At 40.4% G+C, this 11,435-nt stretch overlaps 1 non-coding gene across 1 annotated transcript; it reads right to left on the bottom strand.

Moving 5' to 3' along the window:
* Positions 1 to 10,506: 10,506 nt before the first annotated feature.
* LOC123456943 lies at positions 10,507 to 10,669 on the bottom strand. The gene has a single exon (XR_006634802.1). It is a non-coding gene; the product is annotated as a U1 spliceosomal RNA (small nuclear RNA).
* Positions 10,670 to 11,435: the final 766 nt, after the last annotated feature.

The raw sequence follows: 11,435 nt of genomic DNA, 5'->3' as shown, positions 1-11,435 counted from the left end.
CTTATTTTGATTAATTGCTCATTTACTTATTTATTTTCTTGGGTTTTCAAGGTAGCCTCTTACTCTAACCCAGGCTGACCTGGACTTCACTATATAGTTTCAGGGTAGCCTTGAACTCATAGCAATCCTTTTACCTCTTACTCCCAATAGCTGGGATTAAAGGTGTGCACCATCGTGCCTGACCAGGTTTTTAATGTTCTCATAGGATTTATTCAGGAATCTATTATATTTTTTATCTTGTTAAATTTATTAATAATCATTCTTCTAAATTCTGTTTCTGGAACTTCTTTGACTTCAACATCAGTGGAGGATATTACTGTGGGATTAGTAATTTTAGAGGCATTATATTGCCTTGGTTTATCATGCTACTTGTCTTTTTGTGTTGGGACTTGCACACCTGGAGTTAGATCAGTTGAATTTGTTAATTTTAAAATTCTATCTATTTGCCTATGTATTGATTTATTTATTTTTTAAATCACTCTTTTTCTTTCAGAGGGAGTGTTTTTGTAGGGCTGAAGTCTTGTTTTCCCCAGCTATACTGGTGGTGGGGACATCAGCCATGATCCCCAATATCCATTTGCTATTAGCATATTAACTACAAAACAATCACTATCAAAGGTTAAGCCCACAATGAAAGTGCAGTAATAGTCAAAAAACTGTTCAGCTCTTAAGTGCCAACCATTTTAGAATGTAATGAGTCATTATACTAGTGTCTGCAGTAATATATGTTACTTTGAGTATGAGTAAAAAGGAAAAACAAAAACATCAACAGTAACAAGAAGTGGGACATGGTGGCCCAAGCCTATATAATCCTAGCACACATGAGGTGGAGGTAGAAGGATTGCTGTGAGTCTGAGGCCAGCCTGGAACTACAGAGTAAGTTCCAGGTCAGCCTGGACTACAGTGAGACCCTACCATAAAAACAAAACAAAACAAAAAAAAAAAAACCAACAAGAAGACCCTACTTTGGAAAACCACACACACACACACACACACACACACACACACACACACACACACACACACAACACAAAAAAATTATAAAAATAGAAAACACTACCCAAATCGATGTCAACATTCAGAAGCTGGCACTGCAGTGCACTTTTTTTTCCTTCAGAGAAACCTGCCTTTTCCTTAAAGCTTCATTAGACACAAAGACGTATGAAACGCGAGCACCGAAAGTATAAAACCAACAGTTAAATATATTTAATATCCTAAATAAGTTATAGGATACCATGTATTCATAGGTTGGAAGGCTTGACTTTAAGCTGTTAATCAATAGTGGCGCTCGCGCAAGGTGGTCGCGGAGGGATCCGTCGCCAGTCTGACCGGTCTGCATAGCTTGCCCCAGAACCGCGCACGCGCAAGGGCAGAGCGCCTGGTGCCTGCGCTGGAGGCCCGCTTGCTCAGGACTGCGGGGATTGCCAGTGCGGAACTGGCTGGTGCTGGTGAGCTCCAGGCTGCGTTGCCCTTTCTGGTTGCTGCTGTGACAGCCACACGCGCGGGGGAGGGAGAGGCTGACGCAGCAAAGCCGTCAGCTTTGTTTTTTCAGTGGAAACCCAATCACAATGATGTAGTAGTTGGAGTGTTGTCAGCTCACAATAATCTTACACTTCGACACGTCATAGGAAATACCCGTATGAAACATTAGACACAATATCCTGTCAACGTGTTTGTGAAATTCATAGGAGGTGCTTATAGCGTGAAGTTCTTGCAGAGGACCTGGGAGGTGGGGAGAGGGGATCTTTACACCTGCAAAGTACTCAACATCAGGAATCCAGTTTTGCAGAAGGAAAATGAGACATTCCATTTTTCTGAAGAAGACAGTTCACCAGGGTTCTCTGGACTTACCAATGTGAATTTTCAAGGTCTCTACTGAATGAATCCTGATTACCAATCTCACAGTTCTATGATGCCAGTGATACACATTTCCAGAGGCACACCACAGTGAAACTTTATTGGATTAGTTTATAGGCTGTGGGCTGGGCAATCCAATAATAATTGTCTACAGCCTGGAGAGTTGGACAACCTGTTGCCTGAACGAAGCTTTATCAAGAACAGGAGGAGGACCTCTTCATTGCTCCCTTTAGCCCTCTGAGCTATGGTGTATAGGTTGAATGCACTGGAATAGCCTGGGGAATTCCTTATTACTAGAGCTCTTTGAGGAAACAATAGTATGGGAAAGCCAATACTTCCTCAACCCCCTCCCAATAAATCTTCGCAGGGCTGGAGAAGTGCTCAGTGGGTAAAGTGCTTGAAGCATGAGGGCCTGAGTTTGGTCTCCAGTACCCATGTAAAATGCTGAGCATGGTTGCAAACTCCTACAATCCAGTGCTGGAGACCCAGAGACACGAAGACCTCTGGGGCAAGTTTACTCTAATTGGTGAGATCCAGGCCAATGAGAGACTCTTTCTCAAAACCAGATGGACAACATTCCTGAGGGTAACACCTAAGGTTGTCTTATGGCCTCCACATGGATGTGCACATATGTGTGCATATGCACTTATGTGCCCAAGCACATAGGAAAACATCCACACAGGCACAGCAACACACACGCAAACATGTAAATAAAGTTGACACTGTTTTTTATTTTTTTTTAAAAAAAAGAAAGAGATGATCTATATTAACCAGAAAGGCAAAGTTCTGTCACTGTAACCTTCATTCTTGGCTTCAGACAATTATAGATTATGCAAAGAATCTCTGTGAGGAAGATGTCTTACTGAAGAAAAGCAGCATCTTCAATGACATCACCTTTGAGGATGTTGTTGACACCACAAAGTTTCTGTAAAATTATTGAACTTCTACAGATGGACTGTGGCAAACCACCAGTTTGGTTTGTTGCTAAAGACAGATGAGGGGTGTTACATAAACTTAGAAACTGTATTAAGTAGATTTACCTCAAAGAATCTGGATGGGCTTAATTTTTGGTGGGAAATTTTCTCAGAATTTATCTCTCTGTATTTATCTGTAAACAATTTGTGGGAAATTTTTCTTTATTTCTTCCCCACTTACTAGTATTGGCCCAACTTTAATGGCAGTAGTGAATAAAATCAAAATCAAGTTCCTTTACAATATAGACAATCTACTGTGACTGAGTCTCTAGACATCAGTTTCTTCTGGCAACTAACGGGATTTGTCATGTGGTTAAATGGACCAAAAAAAAATCACTATAAGCAGTTTTCTGTTTTCTTCGCTTTTAGATTAACCCACAATCCTGGTCATGCCCTGTATTCAGCTGCTTGGTTTATTGAAGTGCTCATATAATTTTGAAAGAAAACATCATGTAATCCTGTAGAGTAATGTGTGTGTTGTAGGTTTTCCTATATGAGATGGGACTAACTAAATGAAGAATGCCATTTCAACCTCTGGAGTTCCTTGGTGTCAGTTGGCTTTATCAAAATAGGATGGGACAGAAACAAGAGAAATATAAATTGTAGCTTTCATTACATTGCGGAGTCTCTGAGATCAGATCATGTCTATTGCAAGAACATTCTTACTCTTGAGCATTCAGAGTAGGTAATCACAGCATAGACTTGTTAGGGTCTCAAATTAATTTTGAGTAGTGATAGAAAGGTATTCTAGCTAAACATATGAAAATATTTCATAGACATTTTCTCAAGGAAAAAGTTCTGGCTTGTACCTCAGACATCCTGGGAGCAACAAAACTACCTTTAAAAGTACTTCCAATAGTAGTGGGAATATAGAATCCCCAAACACATTACACCTATGCTTTCTACCAATCTATAATAGCCATTCCTATGCAATCAGCAGGGGTTTAAAAGATTTCCTTCAGCTTATCTTTGGAAAGGTCTAGAAATTATGTTGCAGGAATCTCAAAATTGGGTCTGGACTCTCTACATACATGCAGGCACAAGTAATCATCAGACTCAAATAAAATAGTCTCCCAATAGAAGATTGCATTATTTTAAGATTGAAATATAGTTCTGTCTGCTAACTTAGTACTTCCTACTTTAGACTGCCTAGTTTCTTTCCATGTGAATAAATCTTTCTTGCGAATGTTTTTCTTTCTTTTATAACATTTGAGTTATCTTGCTAAGTCACTGTCTCTGACTCTTTCTCTCTCATCCTTAATGCTAAGACTTCAACTTGAACCCATATAGTCTCTTCCTTTTTGCAAGGTTGTTTCATGCAGCTTTTGTCATTTCTCTTTCAGTCCATATGTATTCTCTTTTAGAAATTAAGTTCTCAAAGACTGAAAGTGAATTGTCACCCACCCTGAAGAGGCAAATGGCATATTCCAATTAGTGAATTCTCTGCTGAAGAAGATAGTTTATCTACCTAGGTAGTAGAGTCTTCCACTGAGTAGAACACCACCCCTTTCTAGACAGGAATTTTCCTCTCAAGTTTGAGGGAGGTCTTTGTTTGAAAAGTCAACAATTGATGATTAATTATTGAAACTTCTCCCAAAACTAATATTGCCCCTCCCTAGGTAGCTACAATCTTTTTCCAGTAGCCAGTTTCTTTGAATAGACATAGGAGTTCTATTATGCTTGAAAATATTTTTTAAAATACTATTTATTTATTTACAAGGGGGGGGGGGGGAGCGCACGCAAGCATCAGGACTTCCACCAACTGCAAATGAACTCCAGATGCATGTGTCACTGTGGGTACTGGGGAACTGAACCTGGGTTGTTATGCTTTGCAGGCAAGCACCTTAACTGCTGAGCCATCTTGTCAGCTCCTTGAAGACATTTTACCTCTGCTACTGGTCCCTTGATACCTGCCAAATGGCTAATAAGGAGCACCAGATCAAAAAATGAAGTTTCCAATGAAAGCAGACATATATCTGAAATACACACACACACACACACACACACACACACACACACACACACACACACATACATATACATATATCTCCAACATATTGGGATAAATTGAAACGCAGAGCCACAAGCAAGCACATATTTCAGCAGCTGAAAGCAACTTGTCTTCCTATCTTGAATATGTTCCTTACTTTGGAGAGGACATCTCATGAGGGACAATTTAAAAAGTTCAACCTAAAAATGGTTTTGGTGCATGCTGTGGTTTGCTGCCTTTAAAACTTAACCTTCATAACCCAGGCCCAGAAAGCGAAATGTCACATGTTCTCTCTCATATGTGGATCCTAGCTACAAATGATTGGACTTCTGTGTGAGTGGGAAGAAAACTCAGTAGCAGAGGCCAGTATGCTGGAAAGGAGATATAAAGGGAATAGAAAGGGAGGGGGTGACTTAATAGGATGCTATTTTATATATATATATATATATATATATATATATATATATATATATATATATATGTAAGTAGAAAAACAGATTAATGGGGGTGAAAAGGCCTAAGTGAGGTCAGGGGAAGAAATTGAGTAAAGGAAAGGTGGAGGGAGGGCTAATCAAAATCTAAGAGTATGTAAGTAAGTCATACCGAAACCTACTTTTTTGGACAATGGAACACTCAGGAGCCATAGATTGTTACTAGAAAATTTTCAGTGCCAGGGATTGGATACCTTCCAGTGAGTTGTTGGCCAGGGAAGACCCCAAACATTACAGGCCATTGCCAAGGCCCTTGGTTTCCTACTAGAAAAAGATGGTAAGACCCTACTGCTGAAGACTGTACATACGTGGGCTGCAAGGTCACTGAGAAATCCTGCTGGAGCTGAGCTGAAAACCTCTTCCATGTAGACCAGCTAACAGAAAGCTGGGAAAAGCCATGCTGCATGCAGTTTAATGGGAGAGAGAGAAATCACCAGTGAAGATACTTAACATTTGACACTGCAAGCCTTATATTTGGCCAACCAGGCCAAATGAGCCAACAGGTGCAATAGTGGCACATCTGTTATGGGGGAAAGCAACCATCCTCTAATTTGACTGGAGGCCTGCTCCATGGGAGGGAATACATCCCTGATACTGAAAATGTACAACAGGGTTAGTCATGAGCTCTAGGGGTATAACATCTGCTGTTGTCTTGCTAAATGTATGTACTATGCTCATCAAACTACCCAGTAAGCACTTCTCTTAGTGTTCATACTCATATATTAATGCTACTCTCACTTTTGGTTAGAGAAGCTTCTCTTTTCAGATGACAATGACCTTGGGATGACTCAGAAGGCACCATGGTGCTGAGAAGAAGTAACAGAGGAGTGCTCAGCACTGCAATATCTCTATCACACCTTATAAGGCTCAGGGTCCATTGCAGAAGAGGTGGCAGAAAGAATGTAAGAGCCAAAGGAAAGGCAGGACTCCTTACAATGCGCTCCCCCAGACACAAAATGGCCTGTGTATCCATGACCTCACAGTGCCTGATACTACTGACACAAGACCATAATAATAGGAGGTAAAGATGATGACCTCAAAATAACAGAGAAACTGATTGAGAGGGGGAGGGGATATGATGGAGAGTGGAGTTTCAAAGAGGAAAGTTGGGGAAGGGAGGGAATTATCATGGGATATTGTTTATAATCATGGAAGTTGTCAATAAAATAATAATAATAATAAACTTACCTGGAGCTTTAATCTCCATTGTGTGATATTAAGAAATAGAACCATATTAGGACTATGGGGAGATTATCAGACCTGTCTCTCATGAATGGCTTAATTCATTCATATGATGGATTAGTGAGTTAATAGGCTATCTCTAGAATGGGTCTGCTATAAAATCATTTGGCTGGGTCATCTTTTCATTCCTTGTCTCTTGCTAGGTGATACTTTTCACTAACCATCCAAGGACTCTAGCAACAAGAAGCCAATCATCAGATCTTTATAAATTTCCAAGCCTGTGGTATTAACAACAGAAAATGGACTAAGACACGGCATGTCTGAGTGTCTGTATGTGTGTGTTTATATGTGAGTGGAAATAGTAGTGTAAACTAGCAATAAGAAAGTAACAGATACATTCCTATTTCCACTCGCACATAAACAACTTAATGAAGGAAAGGGTTTATTTGGCTTCCATTTTGAGAGGGGGCGTAGTCCATTATGGTGAAGGAGGCACATGGCTGGCTGGCTGGTTGGCCACATCCAGCCAGAGGCAGAAAGCAGAGAGCAAACAGTATCAAACCTCAAGACCCATCCCCAGTGACCTACTTACTTCCTCTAGCAAGCATCAACTACCTAAAGGTTCCATAATCTTTCCAAATGGCACCTTCAGCTGGGGGTCAAGTGTTCAAGCACATGAGCATATGGGGGACATTTTATATCCAAATTAAAACAAGATTATTTTTGTATAGAGGACTAACACAAACTTTTATTTATAAAAATAATCTTAAGTCTTGAAAGCTATGAGCTAAGAATAGAAAATTACCATTTTTTTGTATGTGCAATAAAAGTATCCAAACATAGTTTTCTATCTCCCTCCCTTTCTTTCTTCTCTCTCCCTCCCTTTCCTTTGTCCTAGACATTGGACATATGACCACACACATGCTAGGGAAGTGCTCTGTTACTGGGATATATTCACACACTAATCATGATTTCTTATACAACTTTCCAGGATAATCTTGCTCACAATAGTAATCATGTATTTAATAATTGTTGCAGACAGGTTTGCAATGATGGTACAAATCACCTGACCAACAGCAGCTTGTGGTAAAAAAGGTTTATTTTGGCTTACAGACTTGAGGCAAGGCTCCATAGTGGCAGGGAGAAATGATGGCATGGGCAGAGGGTGGACATCATGTCCTCGCAAACATCAGGTGGACAATAGCAACAGGAAACTGTGCCAAACACTGGCAAGGAAGAGCTAGCTATAACACCCATAAGCCTGTCTCCAACAATACACGGCCTCTAGGAGGCTGTAATTTCCAAATTGGAATCAGCTGGGAACCTAGCATGCAGAACACTTAAGTTTATAGGGGGCACCTGAATCAAACCATCCCATTCTTCCCCTGACCCTCATAAACTAATAACCATCCATGATATAAAATGGAATGCATTCAGTCCAACTTTCAAAGTCCCCATATTTTTATCAATCCTAATGATCTTCAAACACCCCCATAATCCAAGTTCTTTTAATTGAGCCATATTACCAAAATATTCCCCCCAAATCCCATAATGGCACAGAATAAACATTCACACTAAAAAAGATGGCATTGGGCATAGCAAAGAAATATTCAACCTATACAAGATTTAAAGCAACCAGGGAGGGCTGGAGAGATGGCTTAGCGGTTAAGCCCTTGCCTGCGAAGCCTAAGGACCCCGGTTCGAGGCTCGACTCCCCAGGACCCACGTTAGCCAGACGCACAAGGGGGCACATGCGTCTGGAGTTCGTTTGCAGTGGCTGGAGGCCCTGGCGTGCCCATTCTCTCTCCCTCTCTCTCTCTGTCTCTCTCAAATAAATAAACAAAAATTACCAAAAAAAAAAAAATTTAAAGCAACCAGGGAAAACACCAAACTCTAGCTTCAAGTCCAACAATTCTAGCCAGTGACAAATTTCCAAGTCCAATAATACTAACCAGCAGCAAGTCTCTGGAATTCCAATTCCACCCCTCCAGCTAGGCTACTCATAGTCCTAGAAAACTTTATCCAGGGCCAGCATCTCTCTTTAGCAGCCATCTTGTGGTACCAGCATCTCTGCTGGGTCTCCAACCCATCATTCATCCTCATAGGTTCATTGGGTCTCCTTGCAGACAATCCAGCAGACCTGCTTCACACTTCTCATGCCATTTCCAAAACACAAGACCATGTTGCAAATTCAATGACCCTCTCTTTCCTGCATTTCTTATACTCCATAATACCACGTAAAGTACCAATTTGTTCATCCAGGGGGGAATAAAGCAGACTTTTAAGAACAGGACACGCCTTACACATTCAGGCCCCTCCAAGAGTCAACATTCTTCTTGTTGCCCCAGTTCAGGTCAGGTGGCCCAATCTCAAAGTTTGTAATCTCTCATATAATTGAAGCTGAACAGGCAGGAGCTTCAGCCCAAAGATTTCATTTCTGTGCCATATGCCTCTGCTCAAACCACTCCATTTCTATACAATGCAACCCTGAACAAATTCTCAAGACATGGGCATAACAACAAGCCTCTTACACAAACTGCTTCTACCCCAGTCCAGACAAAGCTCTTTCTCACCCTCATAAGCCAAACCTCACAGTCTATAGTTCTTACTGCATTCAGGTTTTTCAACCCTGACCAGAATAGTCCATCAGGCTATACTTATAGCACTGCAAGTTATCTTAGGCCAAGATTTCAAATCTTTCTACATTCCTCTTGAAAATCAACTCCAAGAGGCCAAAGCCACGCAGTAAGGTGTCTAGCAGCAATCTCACTCCTCTGGTACCAACTTTACTGTTGCATCAGGTTCGTATTGCTGTCAGAAATCACCCAACCAAGAGTAGCTTGTGGAAGAAAAGGTTTATTTTGACTTATAGATGTGAGGGGAATCTCATTGATGGCAGGGGAAAACAATGGCATGAGTAGAGGGTTGGCATCACCTTCTCACCAACAGGTGACAATAGCAAGAGGAGAGTGTGCCAAACATTGGCAAAGGGAAACTGGCTATAATAACCATAAGCCTGTCCCCAACAGTACACTGCCTCTAGGAGGCATTAATTACCAAATGTCCATCAGCTAGGAACATAGTATTCAGAACACTTAAGTTCATGGGGGACACCTGAAACAAACCACCACAATAATGATGTAAATATTATGTTGTTATTTTATTTTAGAGAGAGAGAAAGAAAAAGAGAGAGAGAGAATGGGCACACCAGGGCCTCCAGCCACTGCAAACGAACTCCAGATTCATGTGCCACCATGCATATCTGGTTTACATGGATATTCAAGAGCTGAACCTGGATCCTTAGGCTTCACAGGCAAATTCCTTAGCCACTAATCCATGTCTTCAGACTGTAAATATTATATTAATCATAGTAAATCATTAAAATTATAATCAATAAAACAAATAGTTATCAGTTACCATAGAAAAATCATATATGGCTGGTGAGATGGCTTAGTAGTTAAAGGTACTTGCTTGCAAAGCCTGAAGACCCATGTTCAATTACCCAGGACCAACATAAAGCCAGACACACAAAGTGGTGCAAGCATCTGGAATTTGTTTTGCAGCAGCAAGAGATACTTTCATGTTCATACATACCTTTTCTCTCTCAGATACATAAAAATAAAAATATTTTTGGACTGGAGAGATGTCTTAGCAATTAATGCATTTGCCTGAGAAGCCTAAGGGCCCATGCTCAACTCCCTAGATCCCACATAAACCAGACACACAAAGTGTTGCATGTGCAAGATGGCCTATGTGCACAAGGTGACACAAATGTCTGGAGTTCAATTGCAGTGAATGGAAGCCCTGATGTACCAATTTTCTCTCTCTCTCAAATAAATAATTTTTTAAAAGTTCATATAATAACAATGCTTCAAATTCATGTCACTTCATGTTTGCAAAGCATCTCTTTGCATCTTCATAAGAGTCCACAATATCCACATGAGATTAAAGGGCTTGTTAGAAAACCAAAATGTGCATATCAATAATTATTGTTTTTCTTTATTTTCTTTCACATGGGAGAGCATGAAAGCAGTCCCCCACTCCCACAAATTATGTGGTCAAGTTTCCCACATTTAGGCAAATCACAGGGGTCAGCACATCCAGAGTGCAATGGATAATCCTCACCCTCGAAAACCATCTTCATGATCATGGTGTCTCCCCTGCCAAGTAAGCATCAGTGATCATTGTTATTAACATGCTATGTTAGTGAAAGACCTCTATAATGATAATTATGAAACTCTGAGGAAAGAAATTGAAGAAGAAACACGTAAATGGAGAAACTTTCCATGTTCAAGGATAGGAAGAACTAACATTGTTAAAATCCCTATATGACCCAAAGCAATTTGTATGTTCATTGCAATCCCCATCTTTTGAAGTAACTTTTTAGTTACTTATGTTCATCTCAGAATTAGAGGAAGTGATCCTAAAATTCATATGGAATCATGAACAACCAAAAATAGCAATACTCAGGCTACTGGAGGGTTGATTTAGTGGTTAAGGCACTTGCCTGTAAAGCCAAAGGACCTAGGTTCAATTCCCCAGGACCCACATAAGCCAGATGTACAAGGTGGCACATGTGTTTGGAGTTTGTTTGCAGTGGCTGGAGGCCCTGGTATGCCTATTCTTGCTCTCTATCTGCCATTCTTTCTTTCCCCTCTCTCTCATGTAAATAAATAAATAAAACAAATATTAAAAAAATACTGAACAAAAAGAACAAGGCTGGAAGCATCACAGTACTTGAAGGCATGCTGTAGTAATAAAATAGCACAGAATTGATATAAAACAGGCATATAGAATGTCTTATAAAATGTTCCCTTCCACTTATATATTTGAACACTTGGCACTGTTTGGGGAGGTTGTGGAATCTTTGGGAGGTGGGACCTCGCTGGAGGAAGTGGATCACTTGGGATAGAGTTTTAAGATTTGTAGCCCAATCCAGTT

Source organism: Jaculus jaculus, chromosome X (assembly GCF_020740685.1).
Source record: "Jaculus jaculus isolate mJacJac1 chromosome X, mJacJac1.mat.Y.cur, whole genome shotgun sequence".
NCBI lineage: Eukaryota > Metazoa > Chordata > Mammalia > Rodentia > Dipodidae > Jaculus > Jaculus jaculus.
Note: the sequence above shows the minus strand (reverse complement) of the source record. Positions and strands in the feature narration are given on the sequence as shown.